This window comes from Myotis myotis, unplaced genomic scaffold (genome assembly GCF_014108235.1).
Source record: "Myotis myotis isolate mMyoMyo1 unplaced genomic scaffold, mMyoMyo1.p scaffold_m19_p_11, whole genome shotgun sequence".
NCBI classification, from domain to species: Eukaryota; Metazoa; Chordata; class Mammalia; order Chiroptera; family Vespertilionidae; genus Myotis; species Myotis myotis.
This window is the reverse complement of record NW_023416315.1, coordinates 51,953,310-51,977,698: the sequence shown is the minus strand read 5'-3', so window position 1 is coordinate 51,977,698 and position 24,389 is coordinate 51,953,310. Positions and strand designations below refer to the sequence as shown.

Genomic DNA, 24,389 nt, shown 5'->3' with positions numbered 1-24,389 from the left:
CCACTGCCAAGTCACTGCAGCTCTGCAGCTCCTGCATTGAGCGTCTGCCCCCTGGAGGTCAGTGCGTGTCATAGCGACCAGTTGGATGGTCGGACACTTAGCATATTAGCCTTTTATATACAGTCAGTCCTCGGGTTATGTTGGACTCGATGTACGTCATTTTGTGATTACGTTGCCATCTCCCATTTATTTATAAAAAAAAAAAGTTCCATCATTTCGACATATGAAAAAAAAAAAAAAAAGAATTTGCAGTTTTGGATATTCCCAGTTCTGAATCCATTTATGTTCCTTATCCTGTTCACAAACTCTGTCCACTTCCACAGGGCTCTCAGATGCTGTAGTCACCCAGACACACAGGAGCATGGTGACAAAGAAGGGACAAGGAGTAACTCTGAGTTGTGAGCCAATTTAGGCCATACCTACCTTTACTGGTACAGACAAACCTTGCTGCAGGGACCTCAGATGCTGATTTACTTTGGCAATCAGGCCTCTCTTGACAAGAAAGGGATGCCCAATGACCGATTCTCAGCTCAGATGCCCAACCAATCATTCTTCACTCTAAAAATCCAGTCCACAGAACCCGGGGACTCAGGGGTGTACCTCTGTGCCAGCAGCTTGGCCACAATGCTTCAGAGTCATGCCCTCCCTGTGCAGAAACCTTCCTGTTTCCCCATCTCACTATAGCCTCCAGATGTTCAGAGTAAAAATCTTCAGTGCTCCTCCATGATCAAGAGAATGCATGTGTTTGGGGATTTCAAGAACAGAAGTAATAACGTATCCACCTAGAAAACCCTGCATAGGAAGTAATGTAGGAAATAGGCTTCAAGGTTACTCACAAATTGTCTGTGGGCTCACAACTCATCACACAGGTAAGATATACCTTAATTATCCCCATTGTGGATTTTCCTGCTTTTCCTGCATTCCTCCATCTGAATGGTAGAAGTTCTGTGTAATGGCTCCTCAGCACTCCATTCTCTTCTCACTCTAAGCTATTAACAGACTTTCCTCCAAAAGGATTCTAGAGATCTGTCATATAGTCAACGGACACAGTCATTGACTTATATTTTGCTATTCAGGGGCCCCGATCTTAAAGGTGGAAATAGTGAAGAATAAAATTCTACTGTGTTTACATCAAGAGATAATCTTCTTTGATGTCTGATATCAGTGCACTTTTTACCCTCCAGGGTCCTCCCTATAGTTTACAGACCATTATCTTCCTCCTGCCTTAATACCCAGCTCTCCACACACACACACACACACACACACACACACACACACACACACAGCATTAGAATATTACCCTTTGTTCTTACACTTACTTCTTTACCATCAGGTCTCACCTCATTCACTTCTCACTACCAATCCTGACATTATCGGTGACTTCTTCGTCACATGGGCAATTTATACATGTTGGGTTCCACAGCTTCTTGACCTCCTCACTTTCAATAATTTTCTGCATCCAGTGTTTTCCTGATGCATTTCCATGATTCCAGACCATGAAATAAATAACAAATAAGCTCCTTCCAAAATTTCTATTTCAATCATCTCATGCTCCTACTTATTCTTCCTTTCATTTTATCTGAGGAATGCAGCACCCTTCCTCCTCTGATTATTCTAGCCACTGATCCTTAGTCCACATACCCAACTGCTTTTAAACTCCTGTGTTCTTCTTTCTCACATTGTCTAAACCAGTTTCAGGGTTTAAGACCTTAATGTCAACCCTGGTTAAATCCAATTCCCTCTGCCCAGGGCATCTGTTTGTGTCCCTTCATAATGAACATGGTGGCCAATCAAAATCCTCCCAGGATGAATCTGGATAAAAGCCCCAATTCAATAAAAAATTATTTAGACTTGTGTGTCTGGAAGATAGGGTTTGCCTTCAGAGGAGTATGAAGGACTTGCGATTTAGAAAGTACTTTATTGGTGTCCAGAATTTACAGTGTTGATGGCCCACATACAATGAAATGTCTAGCAGACAGTAGGCATGTGATATAGCAGAGAAGAAAAATGGTAGAAGCACAGGGTGTGAGAGGTGACAATTGATGAATGTTTTGGAGAGTTTGAATGAGCCAATCACATCCCAGAATAGATATGCCCTATTCCAGTCAGTCTTCTTAAGAAGACTAATGTTCGCTTCTGGAGGAGGTCCTATGAGCAGTGACAGAGAGTATTGTCACTGACTAGCCACTCTCCACCTGGTGGAGACCAGAGGAACTAGAACCCCTGACCCTCTGTTCGTGTCCATAAGTAATCATCTGGGTGAAGCCTCCTGCTATCCCACCCTGCCATGGCCACCTGGCTCCTCTGCTGTGTGACCCTTGGCCTCATGTTAGTAGGTAAGTCCCTAGAAATAAAGCATCTGCCTTTTTGGATATTTCCAGTTTTTATTCCATTTATATTTCTCATCCTGTTCCCAAACTCTGTCCACCACTTCCACAGAGCATGCAGATACTGAAGTCGCCCAGACACCCAGACACAAGGTGACAAAGATGGGACAAGCAGTAAGACTGAATTGTGAGCCAATTTCAGGCCACAATGACCTTTACTGGTACAGACAGACCTCACTAGAGGGACTGAAGTTTCTAATTTTTTTCCGTAATCAAGCTCCTCTTGACAAGACAGGAATGCCCAATGATCGATTCTCAGCTAAGATGCCTAATGGATCATTCTCCACTTTGAAGATCCAGCCCACAGAACCCAGGGACTCAGCCGTGTACCTCTGTGCCAGCAGCTTAGTCACAGCGCTGCAGAGTCACGCCCTTCCTGTGCAGAAACCCTTCTGGTTCCCTTTCTCACCCCAGCCTTCAGTCGTTCTGAGTGTAAAAGTCTTCCCTGCAACTCTCTCACCAAGAAAAATATATGGTTGTGGGGCATGGCAATAGACGAAATAACAAGGTATCAATATATATTTAAAAAATCACTACATAGGAAATAACGTAGGAAATGTACTATAAGGAGGCTCAAAACTCACCACACCTGTAAGATAAATCTTTATTACCCACACTGAGGATTTTCCTGTGTTCCTGCCTTGGTCTCCCCATCTGAATGGTAGGAGCGCCCGATAATGGCCCCTCAGCCCTCCATCCTTTTCTCCCTGTTAACAGAATTTCCCACAAGTTTTCTAGAATTCTGTTATATAGCCAATACCACTTGTCATTCTTCCACCTTTTGCCATTCAGGGGCCCTGACCTTGAAGGTGGAAACAGTAAAATGTCCTCAGTGTTTATGCCATTAGTTATATTGAACATAATACATCTGATTTTAGTGCATTCTTTGTCCCCCTGGCTCCTCCCTGCTGTGTCCAGACCATTCTCCTCTCCCCTGCTTTAATACTCAGCTCCTCACACACATGGCATGAGAATATTAACCTTTGTTGCTGCACTGACTTCCTTACCATCAGATGTCTCCTCAATCACTTCCTCTCCTCACTACTAACCCTGACATCATAGGTGACATCATCATGACATAGACAATTTATACATGAGTTTGGCTTCTCAGTTTCTTGACCTCCTCACTTTTGATGATCTTTTGATGTCTCCAATCCTTTTCAGATGCACTTTGATGATTCCAGGCCACAGAATAAATAACAAACAAAACTTTCCAGCCCTAGTTGGTTTAGCTCAGTGGATAGAGCATTGGCATGTGGACTGAAGGGTCCCAGGTACGATTCCGGTCAAGGGCACATGCTCAGGTTGCAGGCCCTATCCCCAGTAGGGGGCGTGCAGGAGGCAACCAATCAATGATTCTCTCTCATCATTGATATTTCTATCTTTCTCTCTCTCTCCATTCCTCTCTGAAGTCAATAAAAAATATTTAAGAAAATAAAATAAAACTTTTCAAAATTTCTATTTCAAACATTCCATCATCCTACTCTATTTTCCTTTTTTCCCCGTCTCATTAGCTCAGCACAATTCCTCCTGTGATTCTTTTAGTCACTGACCTTCAGCCCACTTACACAACAGCTTATACACTTCTATGTTCTTTTTTTTAAATTTCAGAAGGGAGAGGAACATCAATGATGGGAGAGAATCATTGACAGCTATCTCCTGCATGCCACCTACTAGGGATCGAGCCCGCAATTAGGGCATGTGTCCTCATCTGGATCGAACCGTGACCTCCCGGTTCATAGGTTTATGCTCAACAACTGAGCCACACCAGCCAGGCTAAACTCCTATGTTCTTAATTCTCACATTGTCTAAACAAGGTACAAGGTTTTAAGACCATAATGCCAACCCTGATTTAATCCAGCTTCTTCAAGGCACTATGGATGGCAAAAGGGAAGTTCCTTAGTCAACAGTATTTTCGCAACGATCACAACACAGCCATATCACTGACAGAATTCTCTGATCTGATACTCATTGACAAGTATTCCATTGGGCCTCCAGGTGTGCACAGGGAAGTGTATAGGTCAAAAGGATACTCTGCTTACATTTAAAGAATCGATTCCCTCTAATCTGGTGGTCTGGTGGTATCTTTTTATTCAATATCAGAAACTTTGTAACCAAACAATTATTAAATAATGAAGCTCAAAAAATATGATATGATCCCACTTATGCAAAAACATTTATATAAATAAAGAAAGAAGGCAAACAGAGATGAATTCATCTCTACTGGTATGTAGGACTTTTCATATATTTTGTCAAATTTTAGAAATTACAAGATAATGCATAGAGGATGTTTCTTCTTTTATAAAAACAAAACATATGTTGTTCACATATGCTATTTTTTATTATAAATTCATATGAGCCAGGACAAATCTATGAATATTTACAGATCAAGTTCTTCTACTGATAATTCAACAAAGTGGCATTGGAAGGAGGACAGGGGGTGATGCCTACCTTTGTGTTATATATAAATTTGTCTCATTTATTACCAAGGTAACTTGTAAAATATTACTCCCCAAAATTCTTTCAGGGCATAGGAATTCTCTTTTTTTAAAGAAAAATTCTCAGATATAATGAAAAGAAATGTGCAAAAGAGGAACAGCACAGGGTGATAAAGGCCAGAGAAACAACTGGCATTTCTCACCAGAAAAGGCCCATGTGCTGGGGCCACATCCAGGATAGTTCTTCAATGGATCTTCTGTAGAGAATCCATGTTCACCTTTGGGAGGAGGGCCTATGAGTAGTGACAGAGCGCAATGTCACTGCCAAGACACTCTCCCCTCTGTTCATGCCCACAAGGGCCCTCTCTGGGGGAAGCCTCCTCCTGCCCCACCCAGCCATGGCCGACAGGCTCCTCAGCTGTATCACCCTTTGTCTCCTGGGAGTAGGTGAGTCCCCAGAAATAAGTATTCTGCATTTTTAAAATATTCCCAATTCTGATTTCTTTTATGTTCCTTATCTTGTTCCCAAACTCTGTCTACTTCCTCAGGGCTCTTAGATGCTGGAGTCACCCAGACACCCAGCCACAAGGTGACAAAGATTGGACAAGAAGTAATCCTGAGCTGTAAACCAATTTCTGGCCATGACAGCCTTTACTGGTACAGACAGACCTCACTACAGGGACTGAAGTTTCTAACTTATTTCCTTAATCAAGCTCCTGTTGATGAGACAGGGATGCCCAAGGATCGATTCTCAGTTAAGATGCCTAATGGATCATTCTCCACTCTGAAGATCCAGCCCACAGAAGCCGGGGACTCAGCCGTGTACCTCTGTGCCAGCAGCTTAGCCACAGCGCTGCAGAGTCATCTCCTCCCAGTGCAGAAACCCTCCTGTTTCCCCTTCTCACCCCAGCCATCCTCAGCGTCTTTCCAGACTCAACTGTGTCAGAGCATGGGCCTGGGTTTGGTGTTCTACCTCTCCCTATGGAAGACAAGAACTGTGAAAGGGCCATTATCTAGGCTGGATTATCTCAGTTCATGATTAGTGGTTGTGCCTTTGCCTTCATTATCAGAATGTTTAAATGGTACCATGGCTATATCCTCAGATCTGCTCATTCCTTTCCAATTTCTTCTAAACCCCTCTCATGGTAACTTTTCCATAACTGTGCTCCTATTTGTAACAAAACACCTTTTTCCCCCCACATTTTCAGAGGTCTTCTTTTTGAAAAACTTATTATTTGAAAATAGTTGCAGATTCATAGGAAGTTGCTAAGTAAACAAAGGAATCCAGTATACCCTTCATCCAGTTTCCACCAATGATTGCATCTCCATAATTATCTACATAATAAAAGCCCAGTGACCATTATGGTGGAACAACCAGAATGACAGATCAATAGCTGTGATGCACATTGACTACCAGGGGGCAGACACTCAATGCAGGAGCTGCCCCCTTGTGGTCAGTGCTCTCCCACAGCTGGAGTGCTGCTCAGCCAGAAGCCTGGTTCATGGCTGGTGAGCCTCCACAGCAGCACTAAGGAGCTGTGAGCCAAGCAGTAAAGAGCGAGCAGGTGGATGGTTAGGAGTGAAGGGTCCCCGATTAAGAGAGGGCGCATGCCAGGCTGAGGAACAACCCCCCCCCCCACCTCCCTGCATGATTTCATGCATTGGGCCTCTAATACTAAAATATTAAGACCAGGAAATCGACATTGGCACTAAGTGTGCAAGCAGTTCTAAGTAATTTTTTTATTGTTGACAGTATTACAGATATCTCCCATCCCCCCACCTCTGCCTCCCTCTACCCAGCCCCCTCCTACCCCTGCACCCCAGGCATTCATCACATTATTGTCTGTATCCATGGCTATGCATATATGTTTTTTGGTTGATCTTTTTCAGTCCTCTCCACCTCCCTCCCCTCTGAGATCTGACAATTCTAAGTCATTAAATATAGTCTTATTTTTTAAGGAAACTACCCAATTATTTTCCAGCATGACTGTGCCATTTTACATTCCTAGACATTCACTTTTAATACCAGGAATTTCAACTTGCATGTAACATTTCACTTTTTTCATTTCCAGAACACACATGCAAATAACTAGAAGAATAGAAACTTGGTAGATCCAGGTACAATTTTCTTTGGATGTGTTTTAACTCTTCCTAAATATTTGAATTCTTTCTATCCCTTATCTAACTGGAAGTCTGCCTGTTCAATGCAAGCCATCACTGGTCATTGCTATCTGAACACCACGTCACCTGTCCTAGAAAGCCACCTGGTTCATCAAGATAGCATCCATGGTACATCTTAATTAATTCACATAATTAAACAAAAAAATGTATAGGGCATCTGTTACATTTCAGACACATTTCAAGACCTTACATTTTGTTCTAAAAGGATAAAAATTATTGACCCAGCGACCAGAACCAGGAAAGTAAGTTGCATTCTTTACTTTGGTCAACTTTTTTTGTGAACATATAAGAAGATACCTATTTAAATGCAGAAACAGGTCAAGGTTGTTGGCAACTTATTGGCATTGGTTTTTCATCACCCTCAAAAGATAAACTTGTTCAGAGAAACTTTGCTCTTCCTTCTATGCTTCTTCTTCCCTAGAGGGCGCTCCTGAGACAATAGGCATTGGCTGGTATGGTGATGTCATTGCCAGGACACACCTTATGGCGCCAAGGGGACACAGATTTGCTCTCATTTTTGCTCATACTTACAAGTTCTGTCATCGGGAAAAGTTCTTACTTTTATTTGGATCCTGTCATGGTGTGCAGGCTTCTCAGTTTAGTGTGCCTTTGTCTCCTGGGAGCAAGTAAGTCCTTGTACGTTTGAATATCTCCACTTTGCCTTTGCCCAGTCCACTCTTGTCATGTGTTCTACGTTCCTGTCCTTTCCCACAGGACACACATCGGCTGGAGTCACTCAGTTTCCCAGCCACAGGGTTATAGGGAAGGAACAAGCTGTGACTCTGAGATGGGACCCAATTTCTGGACATGAGACTCTTATGGTACCAACATGCCATAGGGAAAGCAATAACATTTCTAGTCTGCTTCCTGCGAGAGTATGTACAGGACAAATCAGGGATGCCTGCCGATCGGTTCTCAGGAGAGTGGACCAAAGGGACATTTTCCACCCTGAAGGTCCAGCCTGCATGGCCAGAGGACTGCGTTGTTAATTTCTGTGCCAGCAGCCTCAACCCAGTGCTTCAGGGTCAGGCCCCCTTCCTGTGCAAAACCGTACCCTCTCCCCACCCTCAGCAGAATTCTTCCCATGAGCAGAGGAGAGGAGAGGAAGAACCAGAATTAACTCTTGAAATACAAGAATATTTGTGATACATTTGTGATCTGAGGCATGTCTGGGGCTCCTCACACAGACCTCAGTCTATCATTTCTGTTTCTTTAGTGTGTATGTGTTACCCTGGTGTAATTCTTGCCCAACTCGCTGTTCTGATCTAAAAGAAATTGTGACTCTGTGGCCATATTCTCATATTCCTGCTTATCATAATTTAAATGTCTTCGTAGTGAAATAAAAATAGTGAATCAAATCTCATTTATTGCTGGTTTTTAGGTTGCTCCCTAATAGTGCTGGCAATGACGCTAAGTTTAGGTTCCATTTGTCCAGCACAAACACATTTCCAAATACTTTTTTAAAATCTCATATTTGAGTGGAATAGCCAGGTCACTGACTACAGATTAAAGCTAATTTTCCTTTCTCCATAGGGTCTGATTTTTTAATGGAAAAAAACATGGGTTAGCATGATATGTAAATATGTGTCAACCAACATTTTTGAGGTCAATTCCAGTTGTCACAATAGGGCCATGTTATTTTTAGTGAGGCTTGCCAGTACCCTGGTGTTGTGCTTGGTTTGAGGGATATGGATCTAGTAGGAGCAGAACAATGTCACTTCAGTAAATTTTATATATATATCAGACTAGATACATCTTTAAGCCCTCTTGTGTCTCACCTGATTGCTCAGATCTTTGGGCAATGCAGGAAGGCTGTTCTAGAAACTTTTGTACTGGCTACCAGGAGGCATTATGGTGTCACCATAGCCAAAAGTTGTAGAGGATTTCCTTGATATGCTCTGAAAAGTGGATAAAGATAGAGGAATTCCAGAAATTGATTTCTATTTATAAAGGTGGGGCAGTTGGCAGATACCTTTCATTCATCAATGATGTGGATAATAAAATAAAGACATTAGCTCAATAGGTTTATCAGCTAAACTGGAGCAAAAGCTATTCATGTATTGAGGAACCTCTGAACTGCTTTTAGAATGTAAGTAAGGAGGAATGAGATGGAGATGGATGAACGTGGGGCAGATATTGGAAGCAGGACAGATAAGAAAACATCACATTTGCCTCATACCTGACCCAGCTAAGCCCAGGCCCCTGCCAAGTAGGAAGCTGTGCATAATATCACAAGAAGGGACCCATCCTTGGTGATGTCAACATCAGCACTGCCATCACAGGTAGAACTACCTATCAGAGACCATGGACTCTCAAAGCTCCCACCTCTCAACCCAGAGATCAGAATGTGGAACAGACAGATGCCCCATTCCTGTTCTGGCCCTGCCATGGGTCCCAGGCTTCTCCACTGTGTGGCCCTTTGTCTCCTTGGAGTAGGTGAGTCCTGGTCAGAAGCACAGTTTTTATTAAAGCCATGATGTCCTCAGTTTTGTGCCTTTCTTTTATGGCAGCAACATGAGTTCCCCTCTTATCTCTAAATGTTTCTTCTTTTTCTGCAGGTTACATGGGTGCCATAGTCACCCAGAACCCAAGATACCAGGTTACCAGGATGGGAAAACCAGTGACCCTGAGTTGCTCTCAGGGCCTAAATCATGAGCTCATGTACTGGTACCAACAGAAGCTGAACCAAGCCCCAAAGCTGCTGTTCTACTACTATGATCAGGATTTTAACAATGAAACAGACACCTCGGACAACTTCCAACCCAGCCGGCCTAATACTTCTTTCTGTTCTCTGCGTATCCGCTCACCAGGCTTGGGGGACTCCGCAGTGTATCTCTGTGCCAGCAGCAAGTACACAGAGCTAGAGCATAACCTCCTCTCTGCTCATAAACCTGTTTCCAAATCCAAGAGCCCTCTCTAGACACCCCCCACCCCCACACACACACACTCACACACACACACACACACACACACACACCAGCAATAGGAAGTGGGTTTATGGCTGTCATTATCTCCTTTGCAGTTGGAAGTTGGGCCTAAACCTACAAAAACCATTGACAGTTAAACCAAGAGTGGAAAGGTGGCTATCCTCACCTGACATTCAGTTTGTGGTGTTTTCCCAGAATCACTTTAATCACCCATTCTGTTCTCTTCAGTAGAGAAATAGTGACATTGTTATTCTTACTGTTTTTTAATCTAAGTTGGGGACTTAGCAATATATTAAAGGGCAGGCCCAGGCAGGAAGTAGACTCCTCCCATGAATCCTCTCCCTAAGGAGAAGAATGTGCCCTCATAGGCATGTCCAGACCATCTCACAGGTTTCTTATCAAGTAAGGAGAATTAGAACTACTGAGAACTTGTTCCAGATTGAGAGACATGTATTGCCTGGGGCATGCATTATTCATAACACGTCTAACTATTTTGCCTGATGTAAATCTATGAACTATTTAAGTGGCACAGATAGGACTCATATCAAAAGCTAGATGTGGGGCCTTGTAAGATATATTAAAATTATATATACATTAAAATTACTAGAGTTTGCTCTATATGCATTAAGTAAGGTCCTCCAAGAATTAGATGCCAAGCCTGGGTTAGAAAATGCCTATGAGAGAAAATGGGAAGGAAGCTGAGGAGGCTGAGAGAACCATCAGACCAAGATGCAAATCTGACCCTCATGAGGAGAGAGGGAAGGAGAAAGGGAGGAAAAGAAAACAAGGCCAGGCTGGTGTGGCTCAGTGATAGAGCACTGACCTATGAACCAGGAAGTTATGATTCAATTCCTGGTCAGGGCATGGCCCTGATTGTGGGCTCGATCCCTAGTAGGGGGCATGCAGGAGGTAGCCGATCAAAGATTCTCTCTCATCACTGATGTTTCTATCTCTCTCTCTGTCTCCCTTCTTCTCTGAAATCAATTAAAACATAATTAAAAATAAAAAAAAGAAAAGAATGGAGCAATGAAGGAAGAAAAGGAGGACATAGGTTGCAGTATACACGTAAGAAAAGGTCAGTAAGGCCTGGCAAGTCCTTAAGTCCAAGTCAAGCATGCCTGTGGCCTGCCTCTCTCCATGGACAGAACTCTGCACCCCAGCTCCAGAGTGAGGGGCCGGGACAGTGGCCCACTTCTCTGAGAGTGATTCCCTGCTCTCTCTGAGTGGGTGCTGGGTGGGTGGGGGGGGGTGACATCTTCATAGAAAGACTATTAGGTTCTATGAAGTGATCACGTCTCAGAGTAGCTGCTTTCGGGGGACAAGAAAGCCTAAGAGGCAGACACCCGACTCTGTTCGTGTCCTCATTCTGCCATGCGCACCACGGCCATCTGCTCCATGGTCCTTTGTCTCCTGGGTGCAGGTCAGTCCCTGTTCTGAAATTGTCAGCTCCCTGTTCTAAGCCTCCGTCCATGTCATCAGAGTCGCTCACGGGCTAAGTCTCCAATTTCTGTCTGCTTTCTTCACAGGCTCCGTTGTTGCAGAAGTCACCCAGACTCCAGGACACCTGATCGAAGGAAAGGACAGAATGTGAAAATGTATTGTGTCCCCCAAAAGGGGCACGATTATGTTTTCTGGTATCGACAGATCCTGAAGAAAGAGTTCAAGTTCTTGGTGTCCTTTCAGTACAAAAATATCCTTGAAGCAGAGATGCCCGAGGAGAGATTTTCAGCTGAGTGTCCCCAGAACTCAGCCTGTATCCTGGAGATCCACGGTACAGAGCTGCAGGACTCAGCCATGTATCTGTGTGCCAGCAGTGAACACACAGTGTTAAATATTAGTGAACCTTAGTGCACAAACTCATGCTGGGCCCAGCTCAGGAAGCTGGTGGTATACTAGGTTGAAAGGAAATAACAAAAGCTAACTAGAGCCAGCTTATGCCAAAGGGGAATTTGTTGCAAGGCTAAATGTGTATCTCATGGAACCAAAAGGAGGACATAGAAATTTCTCAAGAACAAACTGGAAGGAAGTCCTAGAATCATCACAAGGCTAATTTGACAACACACTTGCTATCCCACCCTGTTGGCCCCATACTCTTCCTTGTTATTAATTGTCTTCTCCCTTTCTTAGATCTCCTACTGGGTAGAGGATCATAGATTCAGACGTCAGCCCTTCAGCCACATTGAGAAGGACCAACATGACTTTCATTCATGCTAGATTAGAAATCTAGAAAACAAAACAAAACAAAAATGATCCTGTTTACTGAAGAACACACTCTTGGAAAACTCACTTTTAGCCAAGAGGGTGGGTTATTTTGAACAACATGGCAGCGTGTGACCTGCCACTTTGACCTTATGGATCAAGGGTTTCAAAGAGAGGCATTCTCTAACTAGGGGCCAGGACACCCAATGGGTACCCATCACAAGTGGGGAATGAAGGATGATTAATACATTTGCTGGACACAGAGAACCTAGGAAAAAAGAAGGAATTAGAGCGGCAATTGCTAGTAAATCCTCAGTTTTTAGAATAATGTCAGACCAAGTAGAGACTCTGGTGAATTTCTTTTTAAGAAGTTGAATCCAGGTAATGCAAAAAACATGTCAGTATGACAATTTTAGACTCTACAAAGTCACTAATTGGTGTCTATGGAGCCGAGGGAAGTGACAGACTAATCTGTTCTCAGTGACAAAATACCTATTGAAAGTTGATGCAGACAAAGGAAAAACCCTCAGGGACGTGATCCAAATTGTAATGAGGAAAATGCATTTACCAGCAAGGAGGCATTCTGGCATTAACCCCACTTAGGGAGGTGATTCCATTACATGGAGCAGTGACAGAGTTCTAAGTAGCTCTGCTAAAATTTGATGCTCCATTCTGTTTACAAACTTGTCATTTCTATATCACCCACTACTATGTTTTAGAGTTGTTTATATACTCTTTCTAGTCCCATCTGTTCTTATTTCAATATAAGCTAAACCTAGCTGTCCTACTCCCAGAAGTCCAAATTCACTGCTTTTCATTCTGACCCCTTGAAATAGAAGCTCTCACCTTTATGGTCTATCTAGTGTTATGGCTTCTTGTTTTAAGTCTCTTTTCAGGGCTCAAGAGTGAGTGCTTCTCAGTGTCCATTTTTGTTCCTCTCCAAATCCAGTCTTGGTGACACCACTCTGCTTTCCTCACAGAGGAGCCACTCCTTTGAATGCTATTCTCAGCTTTTTCTTGGACTATTTCCATTCGTGTGAAACTATCCTCCTAAAGAGTAAAATCATGTACTTATGCCCAGTCGAGTGGCTTGGTTGGTTAAGCATCGTCCCATACACCAAAAGGTGGCAGGTTTAATCCCGGTCAGGGCATCTGCCTGGAATGAGGGTTCGATCCCCAGTCAGGGTTCATGCAGAAGGCAGCCAATGTTTCTCTACCCACCTCCTTCCTCTCTTTTAGCATGTCCTTGGGTGAGGATTTTAAAAAAAATTATATATTTACTAGACCAAAGACTTACTTTTGCATCTCTGCTGAAATTTCTCTTCTCTCAGCTTTATTCAAATTGTTTTCAATTAGTTTTCATGTTTTCCTCTATTCTTTTAATTAATTAATTAATTAATTTATTTATTTATTTATTTATTTTAGAGGGAGGAAGGCAGGAGAGAGAGAGAGAGAGAGAGAGAGAGAGAGAGAGAGAGAGAGAGAGAGAGAGAGAGAGAAACATCAATCGATTGCCTCCCAAACACACCCCAAGCAGGTTGAAACCCACAATCTAGGCATGTGCCTTGACCAGGAATTGAACCTGCCACTTTTTGGTGTATGAGACAATGATGATGCTCCATCCAACTGAGCCACACCCACCAGGGCTATCGATTCTTTTAAAAAATACATTTTATTGAATTTTAAACAGAGAGGAAGGGAGAGAAAGAGAAACATCAACTTGAGAGCATAACATTGATCAGCTGTCTTCTGTACACCCTCTACTGGGGATCGAGCCCACAACTCAGGCATGTGTTCTGACTGGAAATCAAACCAATAATCTGTCACCTTTTGGTGCATGGGATGATGCCCAACCAACTGAACCATACGGCCAGGGCCATCTATTCTTTTTTAAATGCAGTTTCCAGAACCTAAATCTATCTATTAAAAATTTCCTTTCTCAGAAAATTTTCTCATGTTCTCCTTAAATTGTAACATTCCAGTTCAATACACTAAGTGGCCTTTTTTGTTAGTGTGGCTTATTAAAAGTCTCTACTCAAAAAATGTTTAAGTGTGGTCTGAGGCAACAAGCCTCAGTATCACCTGAGGTGTAGGTTAAACAGGTAGACTCTGGGACTGGGTCAGATGTCAGAGTCTAACCTTCTGGGGGTGGGCTATCAGAATAGATGTAATTTTGCCACACTCCTGGTGATTTTTGTTCATGCTAACATTTGAGAATTCTGCCAAGAGAACTTTATGACATTGATAAATTTCAATCCTAGTGTAGTGCTCAACCATTTTCTTCTTGCTCTTTCTCTTTCTACTTATTATTTTTCCCTTTCCCACGTCCTCTTATGCTTTCCTTAAACTTAAACTTCCCTGAGAACCTTGGCATGAGTTGGAGCCAGTTGACATTACCCATGCATCAAAATAAACACACATTTGGACCAAGGATTCTTCCTCTCCTACAGAAGGTGCTCTGAGGCTGTGGGCTTTGCCAGGGACTATGATGTCATGGCCAGATCCCACCCTGTGGGGCCAAGGGAACTCTTTGCTGCTGTGCATCAGAACCCATTGCTGGGAAAGCCTCATCCCCTGCTGATCTTGCCATGGACACCAGGCTTCTCTGCTGGGTGACCCTCTGTCTCCTGGGGGTGGGAGAGCTGGGGAGTGCATGGGAATTTGGGTAGAAGATGTTTTCCTTGGGCTACCCTTCACTCTCTGTGGCTTCTCTCTTCTCCAACCCTGAAGCAGCCAGACTCCCAGCTACAACATCACAAAGATGGGACAGGGGGTGATTCTGAGATGTGACCCAATTTCTAGTTACATATTTGTTTACTGGTATCGACAAAATCTCAGGCAGGAAATGAAATGTCTGATTTCCTCCCAATAGCAAAACACTGGGATGCCCAAGGAATGATTCTCAATTGAAAGACAAAATGGAAGCTATTGCACACCCTGAAGGTCCAGGCCACAGAGCTGGGAGGCTCAGCTCTGTATCTCTGTGCCTCGGTGGTGCTGGCACAGGGAGGCTGAGTCAGTCCTCTCCGGGGCTCAAACTTGATGGCCGGCTTCTTCCTCTTCCCAAACTCCAGGAAGACACTTGAAAAGATCCCTTCCTCATCTTCTTGCCTCAGAAGGAAGAACCAGGTTGACTGAGGCATCTCTGGCTGCTACCAGCAGAGAGCAAGACGGTAACTTGTCCCTTCAATGATTGTGTTGGGCATGCTTCTGGGCTTCTCAAATTCCTACAGAATAATGCAGAATCAGGCAGTCTGTGGGTTCCAAGTTTATCAATACAGCCTCCCAATAAAAAATGTTCAAGAACGGAGACCAGATATCTGAGGTTGACATGACCAAAACACTGAGAACTTCCTACTGATTTAATCTCAAACACATCCCCCCTGCAGTCTCACCCCATCGATGTACCCCACAGATGCGCTGACTTTTCTGTGGAACAACAGAATGCTGACTACGGCAGGTGTGTTACATCCTTTTCCCACAGGGGTGCCTCCTCACAAGACTGCCACGCTCTCAGGGCAGTGACTAAATGGCAATAACTGTGGGAGTGCAGATACCACAAACCTCTCAAAGGGAAGGGGAAGCGGAAGAAAGAAAAAAACACTGGTAAATGACCCTCACTCCAGGATTATTCCAGGAAATTCAAACCTCAGATCCTTGCACAGTTGCCCAAGGAGCATGGACTTTTATTTCATAAATTTGAACACTCAGCTGCTTCAGGGCCACAGACACTGGAATCAAAGTCAGGAAACCTTATTCCTAATCAACTCTGAATTCTTATTTTATTTTATTTTTTTTTTAGCTGTAAGACAAGTGCTCTCAGCTCTCTGGGACTCGGTGTTTCTCCTTTTTAAAATATGAGACTTGCACTATTTGGTCTCTAAGGTCCAACATGACTATTCTCAGGATAGAGCTCTGTTTTTCCCGCGTGACCATAAGGAATTGCTGTGGAAGGCATGCCACGACAATCTGGCAATAACTGAACATATTGGACATGTAGGTTACACGGATCCAGAGAACATCTGGTTGGGAGAGACATTATACATCATTCCTATTGAAAATGGTACATATTCATTCCTTGCAATCTCCCCCACTGCCGCCAGATGGCAGGAAAGGAGCGTGTCAGAAAGTCATCTTTGTAAGGCGATCAAAGGCTTTACCATGGCCCTCCTGGTTCAGGCCTGCTGTCCTGGCATCATTATGAATAGCACCCTCTTTCACATATTAAAGGGCCCCAATGTGGACAATAATGTATATGACCATTGTAGATTCCAACACAATGCTTTGCTGCCTGCATCTGTTGCATACTCATCACAATGTTTGATCTAGCTAAGACAGAGAGAGGTTTGCTTTGGAACATGCAATAACGAGGAGTGGAGAGTAAAATCTCATGGTAAGGCATCTGTCCTTATCTAACCTCTTTGACTGGTAACCAATCAGAAACTGATGGAACTATTCACAAGTTGCTTGGCTAGATTCTGCTGATAAGAAGGGTTGCTTTGGGGCCTAAGTAACAACATCACCTCAGAGATGAGGAGGAGACAACTCATGTCCCCACATCTCTGTAAACTCCAACACTGCCCTGGCAGCCTGAGCATTAGTGGTTCTAACAGCACCAAGGAAACGTCCCTTGAGACAGGCATGGGAGCCCAGTGATGGCATTTCCATCAAAAGCATTCGTGAGCAGCCCAGCTGGCTTGACTCAGTGATTGAATGTCGACCTATAAACTAGGGGGTCATAGTTCAATTGCCCAGGTTGCGGGCTTGATCCCCAGTGTGTTATGTGCAAGAGGCAAATGATGCTCTCTCATCATTGATGTTCCTATCTCTCTCTCCCTTCCTCTCTGAAACCAATAAAAATATATTGTTCTAAAAAAGCATTCATGAGAATTTAGAGTATTTCCAAGAGAGATAACTGTGCTGACTCCAAGCGATGTTGGCAACTACATTTTGATTGAGTATATATTTGGGGAAGCCTGCTGAATCCCTCCCAAAATAATGAGAGCTTTTTAGGGAGGCCTTGGGATCCTGCTATTAATAAGGCAAGGCCTTGAGCCATTACTTGGACACTAAAGGTTGACAGATCTTATTTATTACTCAAAGCCTAGCTGGTTCTAGATGTATAGATTGCATCTCCTTTAAGAGCCTGTAAATTCTAATAGGCTGCCTTGTTTTTCTTTGAATCTTCTTTTCACGATGCCTTCTTTTCACATAATGTTTATTCAATGTCACAGGGTAGGAAAGATGAAAGAAGGAAGACCCCTCAAACATCAGTAACCCATCGTGATTAAAGAGAATAAAACAGGAAGACAAATAGTATCTAGGGCAGGGGTCCTCAAACTTTTTAAACAGGGGGCCAGTTCACTGTCCCTCAGACCGTTGGAGGGCTGGACTATAGTTTAAAAAAAACTATGAACAAATTCCTATGCACACTGCACATATCTTATTTTGAAGTAAAAAAACAAAACGGGAACAAATACAATATTTGTATTTGCATGTGGCCTGCGGGCCGTAGTTTGAGGACCCCTGTTCTAGGGACACAAGGTGAGAGGGAGAGCTTGAATTTTGCTATTATTTGTTCTTTAAAACAGGTACTTATATTAAAAATGCAGCCCCAGCTAGTGTTTCTCAGTGGTTAGAGCATCAGCTCACGAAACAAAGGGTCTTGGGTTTGATTCCCGGTCAAGGGCAGGTACCTCAGTTGCAGGTTCATCCCTGGCCCCGGTCGTGATGCATGTGGGAGGCAACCAATCAATGTCTCTCTTACATTGATGTTTCTCTTTTTTTCTCCCTCCCTTCCACTCTCTTTAAAAATAAATGGAAAAAAATATACTCAGGTGAGGATAAACAAAAAAAATGCAAATAGAATAATAAGAGATGAGAGAAATAAATTATAAACCATAAAATAAAGTTCCTCGAGATGCTTGAAATGACTGAGGTGAAGGAGGAAAGAAGGAAACTGAGTCTAATTTTTCCCCAGTTACCCTGGTCTCCACTTTGCTGTGAACCTAGATATCACATCTGGTCACTACCTCTGCTCAGCAACAGAAAATGGAAAGATAACATGAGCCAATGAAATGAAAATAAAGAAACAGAAGGTAAGAAAAAAATGGGGAGGGATACGGTAAAAATTAATCATTCCTAAACTAAGGACCAATAATGAAGGCACTGTACTCCTCTCTTGGCTTTCCCTGCACATTAGCCCCCATAGTAACACATACTAAGCCAGGATGTTTGTATAGTTCAGTCAAAAGGATGTCCCATTCAACTGATGTGCAAGATCACCTCCAGAGACAATAGGATCCATTAGAAATGGTGACGTCACAGGAAGACCCACCTCATAGGAGGCAGCTGTGAGGTCTAGCTCCCTGAGCAGCTGCAGGAAGCACCCTTCTTTTCACTGCCCAGGGACTCCCCTCATGCCCAACTCAGCCATGGGCACCATACTCCGCTGCTGGGTGGTCATCTGGCTCCTGGGGGTAGGTGAGTTCTGGGTAACGGGTCAGCATCAGTGGCCTTTGTCAGTGGCTCTTTAGCTGTGCCTCAAATATGCTCTGACCTCCATGTTGCCCAAAGATTTTCTGAAAGATATTGCCATTTCTATAAAACAAATAATTGCATTATGGACCAAAAAGCAAAATTCATGTGAATTTTTAAATGAACGCAGGCAACTTCAAAGCTATTTGCACTCGCCTTGGGGTTACTTCATTGTAAGCTATAAACTTCCTCTGCCCTCAGGACTTTGTCTCATGCCATCTCTTCTCCTCTGAGGTCCCACGAATGCCAGCAGCGTCATCCAGAATCCAAGACACCTGGTCCTGGGGAGAGGACAGGAGGCAAACCTGAGTTGCAACCCAGTGAAAGGCCACATTTACATCTACTGGTATAGGCAGCTCCTGCAGGAAGGGCTGAAATTTATGATTTACCTCCGGAGAGGAGAAATCCTGGACGACTCAGGAATGCCAACAAAACGCTTTTTGGCTGAATTTCCCAAAGAGGGGCCCAGCCTCTTTAACATCCAGCTGGCAGAGCTGGGCGACTCTGCAGTGTATTTCTGTGCTAGCTCCTTGTCCACACCAATTCAGAGTCACATCCTCCCAGGGCACAAACTCCTCCAGGCCCCGCCCTGACACAGCCCCAGCTGGGGGTGGGGAGAAGGCCACAGCTGAGGAAGGGACCTGGCATCTGACTAGTGCACAAATTACCTGTGAGGAATTTTTTCCGGGTGAGGGTGGGAATAGAAGAGGGCTGTAGAAATAGCAAGGAACCCCCCAGTCCATATTCATGAACTAAGACTGTCATCCGCAAAAGTTGACATAATTTGTCAGATTAAATATTTATTGACTAACAGTTCTCCTTTCTTTACTTCATACTCTATTTCAAGTTCTCCATTGCATGATTTAGATATTGAATTTTAGTGAAAAAGCAAAATAATCAAGCAAAGGAAATGCGGTCTTTATTTTCAATATGAGAAAACATGGTTCCAGGGTTGTTGTTGTTTTTCTTAAACTGGGAGAGAGGGAGAGAGAGAGAGGGAGGAAGGGAGAGAGAGAGGGAGAGGGGAGGGGGAGGGAGAGGGGGAGGATATGGGAGGGGGAGGGGTAGGGAGAGGGAGAGGGAGGGGGAGAGGGAGAGGGAGGGGGAGAGGGGGAGGGAGAGGAAGAGGGGGAGGGAGAGGGTAAGGGAGAGGGCAAGGGAGAGGGAGAGGGAGAGGGGGAGGGAGAGGGAGAGGGGGAGGGAGAGGGGGAAAATAAAACCAGGTTTGTGTTACTCAAAGGACTGGGCTTTTATTCCGAATGATTCTGGAATCATCCTGGTTTTGTTGACTAACACCTGGGTAGCTGGGATGCTGGGACTTAAAGCTCCAGCTGTAGGCTATCCCAGAGATGGTGAAAATAGAGTTGAATACATTTGCCTGGACTTTCGAAGATGAGTTATTAGAAAACTATTATCTAAACTCTTTGTTATCTCATTGAATATTTTTAAAAATCTTATCACTCAACAAATGTTGGGCATCCAGAGTATGTGTTTCTTTTCATTTGCTTTGGTGAAAAAGTTTCAGAAAATCAAGAGGCAGATGAATGCAGTCATTTAAGTGCATAAGTACCAAAGGAGTCCACCTTCACCAAGAAGGGGTACAAATCCTGTTACTCGGCTGTGTTTCCTGCCTTTTGATTTTCTGAAATTATTTCACAGTGTGGTCCTTCCCCTCTCTGCCAGGGGCACAGAGAGGGGCAGTGACTACTTTGAGGAGTCACCCTGGAGTCAGACCTGAGCTGAACAGGAGAGAGGAGGGTCTAAGACTCTAAGCTTACTCCATTTAAAGTGCCAGGCATGGGATTTAAGAGGAGGTCAGCTGAATATTAAGCTTCTGAGGGAGAAAAAAACTCAAAAGGGAAGGAAAAAAGGTCTTCTGTCCTTTTAGTGAAGGGAAAAAAGAAAAAATAAGGGAAAATTTAGAGTCCTGCAAAACAAGAGAGAATCATGAAATAAGAGGGGACCTCCCCCCATGAAAACAAAACTTGCTGAAGTGACCAGACTTTGCCAGGACAATGGAAAAGGATCCCATTAAGCTGGTTATATTGTAAACACCCCGACATTATGAAAATGAACAAAAGGAACATAACATCCATAGGAGAGAGGGAAAAACTCACCTTCCACTGCCTCCCCTGAAAAACAACCATGCGTCAAAAGAAAAACTGAAGTCTCCACTCCAAACAGATATATGCAAGCAAGCCGTTGAAGATAAGATAACCAACCCAAGCCAGAAGTGCAAAACTTAGGAACAGAAATGTCAAAAACAGGGAGAAACGAAAAGAAATGAAAGCAGCACACTTATCTAAGAAATGAAGAATCCATTAAAAGATACTCAAGGAGCACTCACATGGAAGTTAGCTAGGGCACTGAAGAGAAACAGGGAAACTTCTGAGAGAATAAAAATGACAAAAGTAAAAGCAGTCAGAGAGAAGGTTCTCGAATGAAAGGGGGTCTTGGCATGAGCACAGGATGGATCTAGAGCAGAATATATCCATGGCCGCAATGGGGCTAAAGATAAAATCCACATTCTGGAGTGACCAGTGCTGACAAGGCTGCTGTAGTGATCAAACCCTACCATGGCTAGGAAGGAATCACCAGCCGGCCAATCAGCCAATCGCTGTGACACTCTGCTGGGGGCCAGCCCACCCAGGCCAGGTAGCATCAATGTTAGAGAGGGAGGCACAAGGGGGATGGGGTGCAAGTAATTCAGGTCTCCATTCTGTCTCCTCATCTGAAAAATTAGGAAGCCCGCCCTGGATATCTCCAGGATCCCTTCTCACTATCCATTCTAGCCTTCTGGCAAATTCTGCACACAGAGCCAAGGGATCCCCAGAGCTAAGTTTCTTGCATTTGTCTTCCTGCAAGTGGTTGGAGCCCAAGCAGACTCCCTTCCCACCATGGCCCAGATGCTGTGCTGCATCACCCTTTGTCTCCTGGGAGCAGGTGAGTCTGGGGTTCAGGGAGCAAATTCCTGTCCGGAAGGTGCCACACTCCAGATCTAAGCCTTTCCCTCGTAACAGCAGTCTAGGCACCCTCTTAAGCTTTGTTTCCAGAACTGTCCTCTGTCTTCCATAGGCACAGTGCGTAGTGGTGTCACTCAGACCCCAAAATACCTGCTCAGAGAGGAAGGACGAGATGTGACCCTGGACTGTGAACAGAACTTCGATCATGACTCCATGTACTGGTACCGGCAGGACCCAGGGCAAGGGCTGAGACTGATCTACTTCTCGACAGTTGTGACGGACGTTCAGCAGGGAGACCTGGCGGAGGGCTACGGCGCCTCTCGGGAGAAGAAGCCATTCTTTCCCCTCACCGTGACATCCACCCGAAAGAGCCAGACAGCTGTGTATCTCTGTGCCAGCAGTGTAGACACAGTGGAGCACGGCCCCCTCCCCTCTGTGCACAAACGTGTCTGAGCCCTGCTCTACTGCCAGGTGGCACGCTGCTCAATACCCACCCTTGCCCACTTTCTTCCACCTTAACCAGCCACTCAACGCAGCTGCTGCCATCACCATGCTGTGTGGAATGGCACGATACTTCAGTGATCCACTAGGTTGGTTTTAAAAACTACATCTATCTATCATCTATCTATTTACCATCTAACTATTTGTATCATGAAAAGAGAGAGAGAGACAGAGAAAGAGAAAATGCGCCCCAACAGGTGATTGAACCCAAAACCTGGGGGCATGTGCCCTGACCAGGAATCAAACCAGGGGCCTTTTGGTTCATGGGATGGTGCTCAACCAATTGAGCAATACCGGCTAGGCAAATCTTACTTGATTTAAAAGTGTCCACTGTAAAACTCTTGACTGTTCACTTAAGATTTGTGCACTCTATTATAGTATCTTAATCATTTACTTTTTCCTAATACTAAAAAGCACTCTTTAGCTGTAAAGTTTCCTAATAATCCCCATTCCCATGACCAAGCTGTAAGAGTTGTTGTAGAACATAAAAGTCAAAAAAGTTAAAATATCACTAAATGTTTCCGTAACAAGTTATGAAAAGCCATCACATCTATTAACCAGAAAGAATAATTATAGAAAACTATAATCAAAGAGTGATAATGTTTCTTAGGTACAAGAAACATAATTTCTGAATTCAAAAATATCCTGGAAGTAATCAGTAGTAAATTAGACAAGTCAGAAAGCCAATCTGTAATTGTATATTAACTAAGTCAAGAAATAATTCAGAATTCTGAGGAAACAGAAAAGGATGTGAGAAGAACTTACCATCCCAGCAGCTTTATTCACCATGACCTCAAACTGGAAAATACCCAAATGTCCATCAATAATGCAATAGAGAAACAGTGTTATATTTATCCAATAGAATAAAATATAGCAAAAATTTAAATATTATTTTCAAAATCATAGATGGGTGAATCTCATAAACATAATGTTGAACAAAAAAAGCCAAACACAAGAGTACACACTAGGAGATAAACAAGCATGAGTCATCTTAGTGTCGTGCGCTGGGCTCAGCCTCCTGATAACCAATATTGTGGCTGGTTATTGTGGTTCTTAATATGATTGCAAGACATCCTCAGCAAGAACCCTCAGGAAACATTGAAAAGACACAGGTTTATTGACTCAGCACACATGGGCCAGAGCCTCAGCTTTTATTGGGGTAGAGAGTGGGGGCCTAGTATTTCATGGGCTCACTCTTCGTTGTTGAATTTAAAACATAAAGCAGGAACTTAAAGTGCAGGAAGCTCAAAGTGGTCAGTTATTGAAATCAACCGAGAGCCTGGGGCTGGGGGGCTAGAGGGAGGGAGAAGCTGCCTGTTGCCTGGCTCTTTATCTAGCCCCTGTATCTAGCCATGGGTTATTCAAATTTGAAGTGAACGCCTCAGCAATCAAAGTTTAGGCAGGTATTTGCATTATAAAGAAGAAAAACCAACTGTCAGGACTTACATTAGTTACTTTGAGGATATGACACAGAGATAAAGAACTGACCATAATGCCCTTTATGACACAAATATATACCCCTTTTCTATAGAAGTCTAAAATATTCGTTTAAATCCTTGAAATGATGTAGGCCTCAGTGTATCTTCTATAAAATTAGGAGTCGAATGAGAACTTTTCCAAGGCCCCTTTCAACAGTGTGTGTATGGTTCTCTGATAGGGAGAAAGAGCAAGGGAATCTTACATCATTGGCACAGGTCATCACCAGGGGGCAGAAGAGAGCATTTTTGGGATTATGTAACATCCTTCCTAGGGGTGTAGAAAGGAAGAATGAAGATGAGGAGCTGGTTACACCTCTCTTGAGAGCCCTGTGGTGTGAGGCCAGCACCTGAAGATGCTACTGCTTCTGTTGCTTCTGGGGCCCTGTATGAGCCTTATTATCTGAGTAGCTTGAATGAGTGTGTGTGGGTGTTGGCATGAGTGAAGTGGTGGCCAGAGATTGTGGATTTTTGTGCTGATCATAATGAGAGGGGACACCTGCTGTGGAGTGGAAACAGTAAAGTGAGAAGTCACCAGTCAGAGCAGATTGGGGGTAGGTTGGGGGGTTTATGATCCAAGGAGTCTGACAGAAAGATTTTACAAAACAAACAGGACTCTGGGAGCTGGGAGAAAGGCGAGGGGTCTAGGCCATGATTTCCCTGCCTGAGGTCACATGGGGCTGGTCCTGCTGGCCTCCTTCATCTCTCTGACCTCTGTTTCAGCAGGCTCTGGGCTCGGTGCTCTCGTCTCTCAACATCCAAGAAGGGCCATTCATATCAG

At 43.8% G+C, this 24,389-nt stretch overlaps 1 long non-coding RNA gene, 1 pseudogene and 1 gene segment (V, D, J or C); 1 reads left to right on the top strand and 2 right to left on the bottom strand.

Annotated features, from left to right (window-relative positions):
- The window catches only part of LOC118666320, a 117,047-nt gene that overhangs the window by 8,523 nt on the left and 84,135 nt on the right, over positions 1–24,389 (top strand).
- Positions 1–24,389, bottom strand: part of LOC118666321 — a 107,801-nt pseudogene that overhangs the window by 17,020 nt on the left and 66,392 nt on the right.
- Positions 14,942–18,728, bottom strand: LOC118666326. Its single transcript, XR_004970935.1, has 2 exons — positions 18,470–18,728; positions 14,942–15,359 (listed from the first exon to the last, which is right to left on the bottom strand). It is a non-coding gene; the product is annotated as an uncharacterized LOC118666326 (long non-coding RNA).